This window comes from Uloborus diversus, chromosome 8 (genome assembly GCF_026930045.1).
Source record: "Uloborus diversus isolate 005 chromosome 8, Udiv.v.3.1, whole genome shotgun sequence".
Classification (NCBI taxonomy): domain Eukaryota; kingdom Metazoa; phylum Arthropoda; class Arachnida; order Araneae; family Uloboridae; genus Uloborus; species Uloborus diversus.
In genome coordinates this window covers 151,993,404-152,006,940 of record NC_072738.1, presented here as the reverse complement: position 1 = coordinate 152,006,940, position 13,537 = coordinate 151,993,404, and the positions used below count along the sequence as shown (strand labels likewise).

General features: G+C 36.0%; 1 protein-coding gene across 1 annotated transcript in view; it reads left to right on the top strand.

Moving 5' to 3' along the window:
* Positions 1 to 3,818: 3,818 nt before the first annotated feature.
* The window catches only part of LOC129228032 (MIF4G domain-containing protein A-like), a 68,254-nt gene continuing 58,535 nt past the window's right edge, over positions 3,819 to 13,537 (top strand). Inside the window, exon 1 of the mRNA XM_054862660.1 lies at positions 3,819 to 3,907. The gene's annotated coding sequence lies outside the window, so the exon portion shown is untranslated. The remainder of the gene's footprint in view (positions 3,908 to 13,537) is intronic.

The following is a 13,537-nucleotide window of genomic DNA, read 5'->3' as shown; positions in this document are numbered from 1 at the left end:
GTAGGATATTGACGAAACCTGGAGACGGTTTTCGCTAGAGGTGCAGCATCGTGAGGAGCCGGTCGACGGTGATGCTGCGGAGGGTGCTGGTGGGAAAATAAAATCATAGGAATGCCAAAAACAGTCAAGTGAGAACAAAAAGCAATCGTGATTGCTCAATAGAAAAAAAATTGCGTTTCTATTCAGTTTCTGCAAAGAAAAGAGATTCAGTCATATTAGAAACGTGGGCCCTAATAAGGAAAAATTTGGGCAAAAAGAACTTCCAAGCAAAATTCAAGACGAAAACGCCAAAAAGTGCTTCCAAACTAAAAGGAATTGAAAGAGTTTCTAATTTCAATGAGAAAGTATTTTGTGTTTTGAAGCTAAAGCAGCACATAAATGCACAAACTTGCAAATACTTTTTTTTAATGTGTTTTCAAAATAATTACGTCATTTTTTTTTTAAATTTAAAATAGTGCAAATATTCTTTTTATGCAGATAAAGCAAAATATGTTTGGTCATTTCAAAATTTTCCAGGGGGGGGGGGGTCCATGAAAAATTGTTTATATTTCATGTGTCTGATCCGAATTGATTTTGAAACAGTGTAATGATTCACTTTTGTTTTAATTGCACACTCAAACCTGTGTTTTAGTGCTATTTGTTTTTATTAATATGTTTTTTTTTTGTTTGTTTGTTTGTTTGTTTGGTGCAAGAAAAATTCAATCAGTATGGGACTCAATTGACGCAATTATTTATAAAACGAGTGCGAGGTAGTACAGTCGGACCTCCAAATATCGAAGTAGCAAATGGTCGGAAAAAAAATTCTATGTACGTATAGAAATTTCGACACATAGAAACGAACTTATTTTATCCTAAAAGTCTCCTAAAACATTATAAAGTTAATTTACTTGTATGAAACCAAATTTCAAATTAATACGAGCATCGAATTAAATAAAAGTTAATAATTAAAAAAATAACAGAAATTACATTTTTGCGCCTTCATACATCTTCATTCTTCAACAATTCAACTTGATCCGCAACATTAGGGGATTTTCGTTTTGACAATGTAATCGAAAGAAAAGTAAAAAATCATTCTACTTAACTTGAATGTTTTTTACTGCAGCTAAAAAGACTAGGAATGATAATCAACAGACAAAAGGGAGAACTTGAAACTGATTTTACAATGTTACTGGTTACAACTAAGATTTGAAATAAACTTGAGGGAATTTCAAGAATTCCAGAACAAAACAATGACCTACCTACACACCTCTCAACCCCAGATTCCTTGAGTTTTGTAGCAACCTTAAGTGAACATAATTTTCTCCCCTAACGTTCATTTTTCATGAGACAAACAGTGTGGGAAGAAAAAAAATCTACGGATGTCTTGAAAAAAATATATAGAGTTTTTTTCGATATATAGAAACAATTTTTCTATGTAATGAACATAGAAATTTGCTGGGATTTCGATATATAGAAAATTTTGATATGTAGAAGTTCGATATGTGGAGGTTTGACTATCTTCAAGTGACCACAGGGGCATCTTGATTGAAAGTCACTGTAATTCCCCCAATATTTCTTTCTTCGAGAAATTTTGCCTGACAATTCGGCAAAATAATTATCACTTAGTTTATTTTGACTTCCTTTAAAAGAAGCAATTCCTAGTTATTTCCTAAGTTTTTTGTGTTGTTTTCTGCGTAAGACTTTTTTTTTGCGAACCCTATCCACCGCATAAAAAAAAAGCATTTTTTAACTGTGTTGCGAAATTTATTTTCTATGGCTACTCATGAAGTTTCGAACGATTTTTTTTATGCGGTCCCTATCCACCACAAAAACAGGTTTGGGTGGTTTTTCCCCTAGGAAATGTACTGAATACAAGCCCTTTGCCTCCCTCCCGCTGGAAATTTTTGAAATGACGAAATATTTCCAAAAAGCATTATTGAGCTCGAGCCTGAAATGCAGTCTTCAGTAATTCTGCAATTTGGAGTACAGTAACAGTTTAATTTCATAAGTTTCATTGTTTTTTTCATTTCCTATTAAAGGTTTACTCGACATTACGCAACAGCAGGGGTGCCCACTCACCCCCCAAAAAAGTGAAAAAATACTCCCCTAAAAATTTCAATGGCGTATTCTGTGCCATAACCCCTCCCCCCCTTGGTGGGCACCCCTGAGCAACAGCAAACAACACGCACACAGCTGAAATATTCAATGAAAAAATGGCACTTAATCATCTAACTCAGTGGTTCCCAACCTTTTTTGGCCCATCGCCCCTTTTGGAAGTTAAATTACACCTATCGCCCCCCACGTTCTTCCCTTAAAAACACAAATTAAATGGCGCTGATTTTAGTGAAGATTAATGTTATTGAACGCCTAATTTTAGTTTAAAGCTCCAAAAAATGCATAATAAACCAATAATTAGTTCTAAAACTGAATTTTTTATTCTTAACCCTTCCCCCTCCCCCCAAAACAAAAAGAAAAAACGTAATTTGGAGTGCTTTAATTAACCAACGTCATTTATATACTTAGCAAAAGTAAAATAATACATTTTTCAGTAACATGCTTTTTTTTAAAATTGAAATCCGGAAAAAATTGAAAATTTAAACTGTTAAGATTTGTTCTTTTTTACCTTTTTAATGGCTGCCTTGTGCTTGATGGAACTCCATTAAAGCTTTGATGTCTGGCTTTATATTAGAGAGATTTAATCTGAGTTCCCCTTTGAGGCAGATGTCCAATCTATTTCTTTGCTTCGTGAAAAGCTGCACTACAGAGCTAAATCCTCTTTCAAGTAAATATGTTGAGGGGAATGAGATGAGGAGCTGTTCAACTTTTTTCCAAAGTTGTGGGTAAGTACCCATAAGCTTCACCCAGGAAAATTCGTTACCATATTGCTTGAAAGTAATTTTTGATTCACAATCAAATTTCAAATCCATAAACTCTGTCTGCAAAGAGTTCTCCAGTTCATCCACATCTTCATAACTAAATGGGTCTAAAACCCAGTCAGAAATTTGTAAGTTGATCAAATCTGCAAACCTTGATTCATTGTTCTTTTTTAACTGATCAAGGTGATCAGTAAAAATTAAATTTTTTTTCTTCAGGAAGTTCATCATCCACGATTCAACTTTTTTTAGAGTCGAAAACAGGATAAATTCTTTACGGCCGAAACATGCACAATTAAACAGAAATTCACTAAATTAAATCAATCAATAGAAACTACGTAAGGAGGTTTATGCGCTGATTGCAAGATTCTGAATGACAACTGATAATTAAATGCAAAAATCCATTCCTACACACATCCATCCACTTTTCAGGCGTTAAATATATGCTGGCAAACGGTCAGACAGTTCTTACAAGATTTTATTTTCTTCCTCGTGAAAACGGCAATAAAATAAAAAATATTAACTTTCGCTCTTGGGATTTTTTTTTATCCGAACAGATTTGATTGAGCTGTAGCTGTAAATCATACATGCCTTATTTTCTGGGAACGACTTTTTTTTTATTTGACGTGCCATATGCTTGGTTCGGTATTACACAACATAGGTATTCTGAAAGATATTTCTGAATTGTGCACCAATTTGTTAAAATAAATATAGTTTTTGAAAGGTCAAGAATTTTCCACTACCAGGTATCCGAACACCGGTCCCCCCCCCCCCTATCGCCCCCCAGAAATTTATCGCCCTCTAGAAGAGTTCGATCTTCCCCAGGTTGGGAATCACTGATCTAACTACTCATGCTGAAGCGCGAATGTAAGGGAGACTTTTCCCTATGTACAGGAGCCGTAGGGATATTTTTCCCTTACTTCCGGAAAAGTTTCCAAGTGTCTTCGAAGGGAAGGCTCGACTGTCAGATATGGCAATGAACGACGAAGGAAGGTAGTTGGCGCAACTATCTTCTAAATTTAGAGGAATTCACGCCTTTCGCTATATAAATAGCGGTAAGTCCGTACTTTTTTATTTCTCGATTGGGAGTTCGATAGAAATGTATTTGTTTGCCACTACGTTTTTATACACAAAATTTATCATAAAATTCTTTGCAAAAGTTCTGCTATGTGAATAGCGAAACATCTTTCTTTTTTACTTAAAACGTTTCACATCTTCCATTCTCCCTCATCTCCTTTTTTTTTTTTTGTTAAAAGAAGATTTTAGGTTAGTTAATGTATAATTTTACCGGTGCAGAAACGATTTAATCCTTTGTTTAGCAAGAAATATTAATTTAAAAACCAATCCCTTTTAGTTCTGGGAATTGTTCTTTTCGGAAGAATACCGAAAACAAAGCATGAAGTTTTATTTTACTTATGTTTTTTTATTTGTCTTTCTAAAGTCACTATTGTTCATAGTCCAGTTTTTTACATTTTCAGATTTTTATTAGTTGTAATCGAGTAACGATAATATATTCTCAGTGATTTAAGACGCAAGTAACATCATCAGGCACGTCATGACATTTTTTCGAGGAGAGGGTGCGGGAGGCAAAGGGAAAAAACTCGAGTGTGTATTATGTACTGTTCGAAAAATCAACAAAGAACACGTCCATTTATATATAAATACTGCATTGTTTACGTAGAACCGAGGAGGGTGGTATTAAGGGACGTGCACAGAAATTTTAGGGCCCGTCACAGATGACATTTACGGGCCCCCCTCCATATTGTTTACCCCCACGTCTCTACATATATTTCACTCACCCCTTTAGGCTCGGACCAACAAGTAGACCTTCTCCCCCCCCCCTGTACGCACCTCTGGCGATATTTTCCCCCTTCTGACAAATGACGGGCCTGTAATTATGACTCTGTTTTGTATATTTAATCAATAAAAACACACACCCCTATTTCAAAAATTCCCAGGGTCTAGGCCAAGGGATACTCAATTACTCAATGCATAATGCTTTATTGAAAAAACAATAAGAACCACTCTCACATTTACGTAAATTAGATTAATTTCTAAAAGTCGGGGAAATTGGTCCCCCTAAATAACAGGCCTTCAAATATATATATATATATTTAAAACCATGTAACGGCCATGCCTTCCGAGAAACTTATTAACTGAACTTAAAGATGTATTTTCGTCAAGAATTTAAATCGGAAGTTAAGAGCCTGAATTATTTTTCCACGCCTAAGAAAATTCTTTCATTTTAGACGGGCTTTACAAATGTGCTGACCTTGCATTATGGGACGAATCTTGGTCCTTTTCTACGGTTAAAAAACAAAAATACCTGAATTTCAGAGGGAGATATAGCCCTTAATATCTCCCCTCCCCATGCGACACTAGTAATAAAACGTACACACACACAAATTCAATTGAATGACCCTGTACCTCTTCTCCTTTGTCTCTGTAACGAATCTTAGAAGTGCGTATTTTGGTCAGTAGCGGATTTTAGGGGGGGGGGCACAGGGGGCACGTGCTCCCCCCCAAAGGATTACGTAATTTCACTATTTTATTTATTGCTTTTTAACTGACCTTTCCTTTGCACTTTTTTTACGTAGCTAATTAAAAAGAACACAAAACACACACACACAGCATATTTTGAATAAAAGCATTTTTATTTGCTAAAGAAGTATTACTGGAGTCAGAGGCCCAAAGTTACAGAATACATTTAACTCATTGGCTTCAAACTCAAGAGACCGCATTATCACGATTCGTCCATTAATTAACATTTTTTTTTAAATGTGTAGGCGCACTTAAAATGTCATTTTGATCCGGGAACTTATTTGCGAAATAATAGATTTCTTTTTCAGCTAATAAAAGATGCAAAATGAAATAAATCATGTGGTAGTTTCTTAGAAAAACCATGATTTTTAATAGAAACGGCATGTAGTATCAAAATATGTTATCTCAACTGTATCATGGCTTTAAGAACAAATCAGCAATTGTTTTGAAATTCACACAGAAATAGTTTCTGAATTCTTCAATGAAACTTATATATATTATGAAGTTATGATTAAATTGATTTTAAAAAACTCAAGAGAGGTATGGGTTTATTTAATAACCTTGCCCTCGTGTTATAATCATTATGACATTGTCTAGCATCTTGGTGACATTATATTGGGTTTAGTATTTAAATGGCTTGAAACGTTAAAGATGTATTCCGTCCACATTCAAAGTATATTAGTGCATAATACTCATGTACTTAGAAGTAGATTAATTGACCTTAAGGAATCCTATAAAAAAAATAAATAAATAAAACACGCACATTTAAAAATGAAGTCGTCAAAACTTTGTTATGAAACATCGAAGGCGGGGGGGGGGGGGGTATTCAATTTCCTGTGCCCCTTCCAAAAGATTTTCCTGTATCCGCCCCTGATTTTGGTTCATGGGATTTTTTTGATACAAATGTACTTTTTCCTCTAGGAGTTGACAGGAATGGATCTCGTAAAAGCCCTAGATCGTAGCTTAAGTAGCGACGCGTCCGATATCTTGGGGCTAAACGATGCTTTCCTCTGTGTCTGCTACGGTAAAGTAGTCTGTTTTCCTGTTTTGCTTCTTGAATGTGGTGTTTCTTGATTGTGAATTAACATGGAGTTAATAAGAAACCACAATCAAGAAGCAAAATACGCTTCTTCACCATAGCAAACATAGAAGAAAGCATCGTTTAGCCCCAAGATGGCGGACGTGTCGCTACTTTATTCTACGATTCAGGGCTTTAGATCTCGTCAAAGGCGCAACAGCAGGAGGAGCGGCATTTTGCCAAGACGATTTTGAAAAAAATTTATAACTTTTAAGTAAGGACTTTTTTTTTTAATAAAAAAAATTTAGTAAGAATGGAACTGGAAGTGAAGAAGAAGCAATCCCTAATACTCAGAAAAGAAAAAAAAAAAAAAAAAAATTGCATGTAAAACGCATTCCGTGGGTCAGTTTAATATTTCTGCGCAGCAGTGACGTACCTTGGAGGGGTGGGGGACAGCTTTCCGCCCTGGATGATCCCTTTTTTTTCGGAAAGAGGCAGCATTTTATCTCTCCATGAGAAAGGAAATATTTTGCAACATTTTTCAAATAAGATTATTGTATACTACATCGTTTCTCAATCTTTTTTGACCCGCGGACCGACGAAAGCTTATTGAAAATTAATTCGGGGACCAGTGAGGTTGCTTTCCTCTTTTTTTTTTTTTTTCATTAGAAAAAACAAAACTTCCACTCCCGGAGATTTAAAAAATAATAATATTTTTTTTCGACTTAAGCTTTTTTTTTTTTGTAAAAAATTAAGGAATAAATAAGTTTATTTTAAAACTTTTGACTGGGGGTCAGTCGCGTACCTAGGGGTTGGCAGGAGTGGCTCTCGCCAGGGGCGTAACAGCAAAAGAGGCGCAATTTGCCGAGATTATTTCGAAAAAAAAAGTTATGCCTTTCAAGTGTACTTTGATAATTAGTTCGTGGAAAATTGGGGAGAACAGAACCAGAAGAAAAATAAAAACAATAACAAATGCTCAAAAAAAAAAAAAAAAAAGGAAGAAGAAGTTTTGTATATCTGGGAGGGGTGAGGGACAGCTTTCCGGTCATTCTTATTCGGGAACGGGGCGGTATTATAACTTTCTATAGAAAAGAAACATTTTTCAAACTAACCGTCAGACAACAGCTCGTGTTTTTAAACAAAAATTTCAAAACTAACTTTTTTGGGGGGTAAATGCATTTTATAAGTTGAACTGAAAAAAGCGCCCTGTCTTTGGTTTAAGAACGAACACTTTAATGTTGCGTTATGAGTTCAAGTTTTAACTGTTATGATTTATCGATTTTTTTAAAATGAACTTGTCCTTTTAGTGGGTTATATTCCTAAAGTTCACCGGGAGCGCAAGAGCTCATTGATACGCCATTTCTGGGGGTACGGTAAAAACTTGTGAAAAACATTTGCGCACAGGTCTTTTTTTTTTTTTCTTTTTCAGAAAATAATAATAACAATAATGATAGTAAATGAATAAATAAATACATAAATTAAACTTTACTTGAAGAACTATCACAAAAAATTTTTTAAATGTTAAGATAAGTATAATTATTAAATTAATTATGCATAGTAATAAATTTTGGTAAAAATGCTTAGATAATTACGAAAATCAATCACAAAATTTGCGCAAAAAATGTCGTAAAGGGTATTATTATTACTGGTTTTCGGATATAATAATAATATCCTTTACTCAGGATCGGTCTTTTTTTTGAGCAGTCACGATTGCTTATTGTTCTCACTTGACAGTCCTTGATGTTCCGGTTCCTTTTTCAGCTTGGACCAGGGCTGCAGCACCACCGTCCACCGGCGGCGGCGCGGCTGCTCCTGACCACTGTCCCCCGAAATCCACTTTTGCTGGGCGGTGGCGTCCATGTCCTACACACGCATGCTCATTTACACTCCCCTACGTGCGCACGCCTTTACACACATACACACGCCTACGTGCACACACGTAAGCCTACACACACAACTATACACACGTAACCACCCAGGAGGAGGGACATGCTTGGAGGGGGGAGCCATTTCTAGAAACAATAACTCTAACCAGTAGAGTCTTGTCGCAGCTCGTGATTGCGAAAAGCATAATTTGAATTCAAAGTTTCGGAATTCAAATTAGAGTTGAGTTTTTTTTTTTTTTTTTTCCGGAAACCGGTACCATTCCGCCGGGGAATCGCTGGCATATAATATTTTATCTGTCCCAATTATTTAACTGAGGAGAAAACTCCTTCCACAATGACTACCAAAGATCGTCAGAAACTGCATATTTTTAAAGTGACAACTTCAAAACTTTTCCGCCGGAGCGTCCTCCCCTACTTCCCCTCCTCTCGCCAACATGACGGATTGTCTTAAATTTTGGCTACAATTTCGAAAATTTTCCGAGGGAATGCCTCCGAAAACTGCATCACTCGATTTCTTTCTTTAGTTATGATAAAATCATGAATGAAAATTAAAATTGATTCCAAAAAAAGATAAGTTTTTACCTTAAGAAATTTGGAGAGCCCTAAGCCCTGTATACAGTTAAAACAGAAAACTAATGACAGTAACGATTGTTTCCCATTATTATTATTGACCCAGGTATCGCCAGGTATTTTGACTAGTAAATAATAATTGTAATCCTCTTTTCCTCATGTAAATAATATCCGATGATAGAGTAACCCGCTTGTTTCAACAATGAAACTCGCGCCACAGCATGATAATTTGATAATAGTTTTCGTAAATGTTTAACATGTAGGAAAGGTTTTATTGTGACAAGGCTGAACTCAATCCGGTAACTCAACTGTTTTACTGGTAAGACAATTATCTTAGGAAAATGGAGAATAAAAAAAGTTATTGAAAATTAACGCTATCCACTGGAGTTTAGGGTTAATCCACTGGAGTTAGGGTTAAAATTTCAACTGTCAAAATATCACCCAACAGGCAATTGCTTCGTTTGAATATAGAAGAGTAGAAGAAATTTTCACCCTTTATACCTTGACGAGCGTTGGGCGACTTTCTAGTTCGTAAATAATGAGTTAATTGAAGCTTAGCTCCTGGTGGGACACATCATAGAGACTTTGCCCATAATCTTTGCTGGTGCCAATAAAAGCTGGAAATAGTTAATGCTGAGCTCATGGGTGTATCCCGAAGGGGGCAAAAGCAGGCAGCTTCCCTCCTACAAAATTAAAAATGTTTGAAGTAAAATTTAAAGTGAAAGAAGACTATAAACGGCATTGAAAAAAAAAATAAATAAAAAAAAGGAAATTAATTTGAATTTTGACATCTTGAATTCAAATAATGTTTTTCGCAATCACGAGTGTGTGTATGTAGGCGTGTGTTTCTGTGTCTGTGTGGGGGGGGGGCTGTGTGTTTGTGTGTGGGGGGTATGTGTGTAGGGGGTATGTGTAGGCATGTGTGTTTGTGTCTGTGTGCAGGCATGAGTGTGTGGGTAGTTGTGTATATGTGTAGGTGTCTGTATGTGTTTGTGTGTGTGTATGTGTTTGTGTAGGTGTATGTGTGTGTATGTGTTTGTGTGTGTATGTGTGTGTGTGCATGTGCGTATGTGTGTGTGTGCATGTGCGTATGTGTGTGTGTGTGTACGTGCGTGTATGTATGAGTGTAAGTGTAGCATATGGATGCAATCTGGAGACGGCTTTCGCTATAGGAGCAGCATCGTGAGGCGGCCGGTCGACGGTGGTGCTGCGGAGGGTGCTGGCGGGAAAATAAAATGATAGCACATCAAAACAGTCAAATAAAAGCAATAAGCAATCGTGATTGCTCAAAAAAAAAATGAACAAGACACTTTACGGTATTGAGAAATTCAAGCCCCCCCCCCCCCCTCCTCCCCCTTTCTGGTGTGTACACCTAGCATGAAATCATTGAACCGTATGATAATAAAATCTTCCGAGAAAAGAATGTTATTTGCAAAACTAAAATTCTTTTTCTGTGCGATATATATATATATATATTTTTAGAATAACTCACGCTAAACACTGCAATAGATCGATGCTTATTAGTCGCGCTTCTTTCGATCTTGTGCTGTGATTAAACACAAACATCCTCTCATATAATTGTTGTTTAGAAGTTGAAATTGCCGAGTTGTTGTTGAAAGCGGCTAGGCATTAGAGAAGAGAAATAAAAAGAAAAAAGAAAAACTAGTTTGAATTTTGACATCTTGAATTCAAATTATGTTTTTCGCAATCACGGGTGTGTGTATGTGGTCGTGCGTGTTTGTGTGTGGGGGTATGTGTGTTTGTGTGTAGGGGTATGTGTGTGTAGGCATGTGTGTTTGTGTCTGTGTGTTGGCATAAGTGTATGGGTAGTTGTGTGTATGAATGTGTGTGGGGGGGGGGTATTATATGTGTGTGTAGGCATATGTGTTTGTGTCTGTGTGAAGGCATGAATGTGTGCGTAGTTGTGTGTGTATGTGTGTGTATGTTTTTGTGTGTGTGTATGTGTTGGTGTCTGTATGTATGCGTGTGTGTATGTGTTTGTGAATGTATGTGTTTATGTAGCTGTGTATGTATGCGCGTGTGTGTAGCACATGGATGCAACCTGGAGGCGGTTTTCACTATATGAGCAGCATCGTGAGGAGCCGGTCGACGCCAGAGGCGGATCTAGAGGGGGGCCATGGGGGCCATGGCCCCTCCCAAAGCCTTGTGATTGTAGGAATTTTTTTTAAGAAAAAAAAAAGAAAAAAAAATTACGAGAAGATAACAAAATTTAACACACGTGTTTTACTGAAAAAGAAGCATAGGCCTTAATTGGGAGATAAATTATATCCCTACCCTCAAAACAAAATGTTTATTTCCAAAAATTTTCGCCATCTTTTACATTATTTTTTGATTCCAACTACAGACACTTGGACGATCTCTAAATGCTGCTGTTCTCAGAGTATACCTATTGTTCATAAGACCAAAGAGAGCCTAAATTTTCGTTTTTATGGCTTTAATTTCGAAATTAGGGGGAGAACCCGCTTTTCCCATGCCCTTTCACAAATGCCTTGATGTGTAGCAAAAAATTGAATTTTAAGTCTTTTATTTGGAAAAAATGTGAACGGAAACTAGCTTATCCAGACCTTATCAGTTAACTTGCTTAAAAGCAACTTAAATGAAATTTTTTTAGCTTCAATTACAAACGATCTTTGATAGGACCCCCTCCCTCCCTAGTTTATACCGTGATGATAGCTTTAAAAGGAGGTTTTTGGAGGAGCTCACGAATTTTCCATCCCTTTCTAAAATATGTATAAATATAGTTAAAAATCGAATTTTTAGAGACTCAAATGCAAAATATTTACAGGAAGGAAGGATTCTAAGCACCTTCACTCTTCCTTAAATGTAAGCAAACATTACCTAAAGGTGCAATCTTGGGATGGACAGCTGAAGAGCTATAAGAGCATTCATAATGACAGAATATTTTGGTTTCTAAGCTTTATTTTCAAAAACTATTTTGGGGCCAGCATCTGAAACCTGACCTTTCTCGGTACATCATCAAAAATGGACAAAATGCGTTTTTAGTTTCCTAATTTTCAAAACTTACTCGGCAATTTAAATTTTGAAGCATTTTCAAGGGAGATTCCTAAATCCATAACCTCATCTAATGTCTCGATACACCGAAAATTGAGTTTATAAAACTTCATTTTAATAAAATTTCTGGGAAGTTCTGAGTTAGTTCAAAAATTTTGGATGGCCCCTCCCAAAACAATCGGCTGGATCCGCCACTGGTCGACGGTGATGGTGCGGAGGATGGCGGTGGGAAAATAAAATGATAGCACGCCAAAAACAGTCAAATGAGAACAATAAGCAATCGTGATTGCTCAAAAAAAATAAAATAAATAAAAAATAAGCGGCCATTTACCGAATAGCATAATTGCACACTTCTTTTTTTCATGGATATGCTTAGTATCACCTATTCTAGAAAATCGCTACTCATAATATGACGGGTGCGATTTTTTTCTCCATTTCATTCCATTAGTAGAGAACTGAAACCCAACAAGTAGGGTCCTATCGCTATTCGTGATTGCGAGAAACATAATTCGAGTTCAAGCCGCGTAATTCGCGTTAACAACTAGTAACGGGTCAGTGAATAGAACAGAATATTTTTGTATTTTGTTTATTGTATAATTGAACATACGATCTGAAATTTGTGGGTGTCAAATTACGTAAGACAAAAAAATGAATCCATAATTATTATCTACTTGTGGTACGCGCACGGCTTTGCCTGTAGTTAAAAATTCAAAGGTCATTTGGTTCGCCTGTATATTTACAAATAATGGGTGACGAATTTCTCGCCAATTGACTATGTTCATTCGCTCTCCCATTCCACGTCATGATAATTTCGTAATTTACTCGTCCATCTTATGATAATTTTGCTCCGGAAAGTGTTCTTAAAATTAAAATAGAAATAGAACTAAATCGAATTTTCGAAAAATCGCTTCGAGGTGCACACCCCCATGCTGCAAACTAAATTTGTGCCAAATTTCATGAAAATCGCCGAACGGTCTAGGCGCTGTGCGCGTCACAGACATCCAGACAGAGAGACTTAGAGCTTTATTACTAGTAAAGATAAAGATTATGTGTTGGCATTTTGAAAAGTATTTTAAAAAAGAATTAATATTTAAAGACTAAGTGTTAGAAGTAGAGATGCACTGAATGCCATGTATTACGTAATACAGAATATTCGGCGGAATAACCAACACTTTTTTAATTTTTTTAACTGTAATATTTCCATTTTATGCCAACTGTTTCCCATTTTTCTAAAATAATTTTTTCTGAAAGAGCATGGTCGAAAACATGCATTAAGTTACTTTTTTTCCTTCTTCATTTTGACTTATTTTCTCTCTTAAAAATATAATCATTAGAAACATTCAGCTGTTGTTTTCATTTTCGCTGTGACGTCACAAGTGAGCAAATCGCTAGAGTTATCAAAATCAAGTTTCAGGACTCTGCTAAACTTTGCTAAATGAATATTTTACTTTACTAACAATTCTCATTCGAATAATAAATTGCTTGCGGTGAAAAAAAAAATCGTTAAAAGGCGACATCTTGCCAGAAAACACAACCACGCGCTCCGATTCAAGATGACTTTCATCACTTGTGACGTCACCCGATGAAACATTTTGGATTAAAAATCAAATATTTAAAATGATTAATTAAAAGTTAAA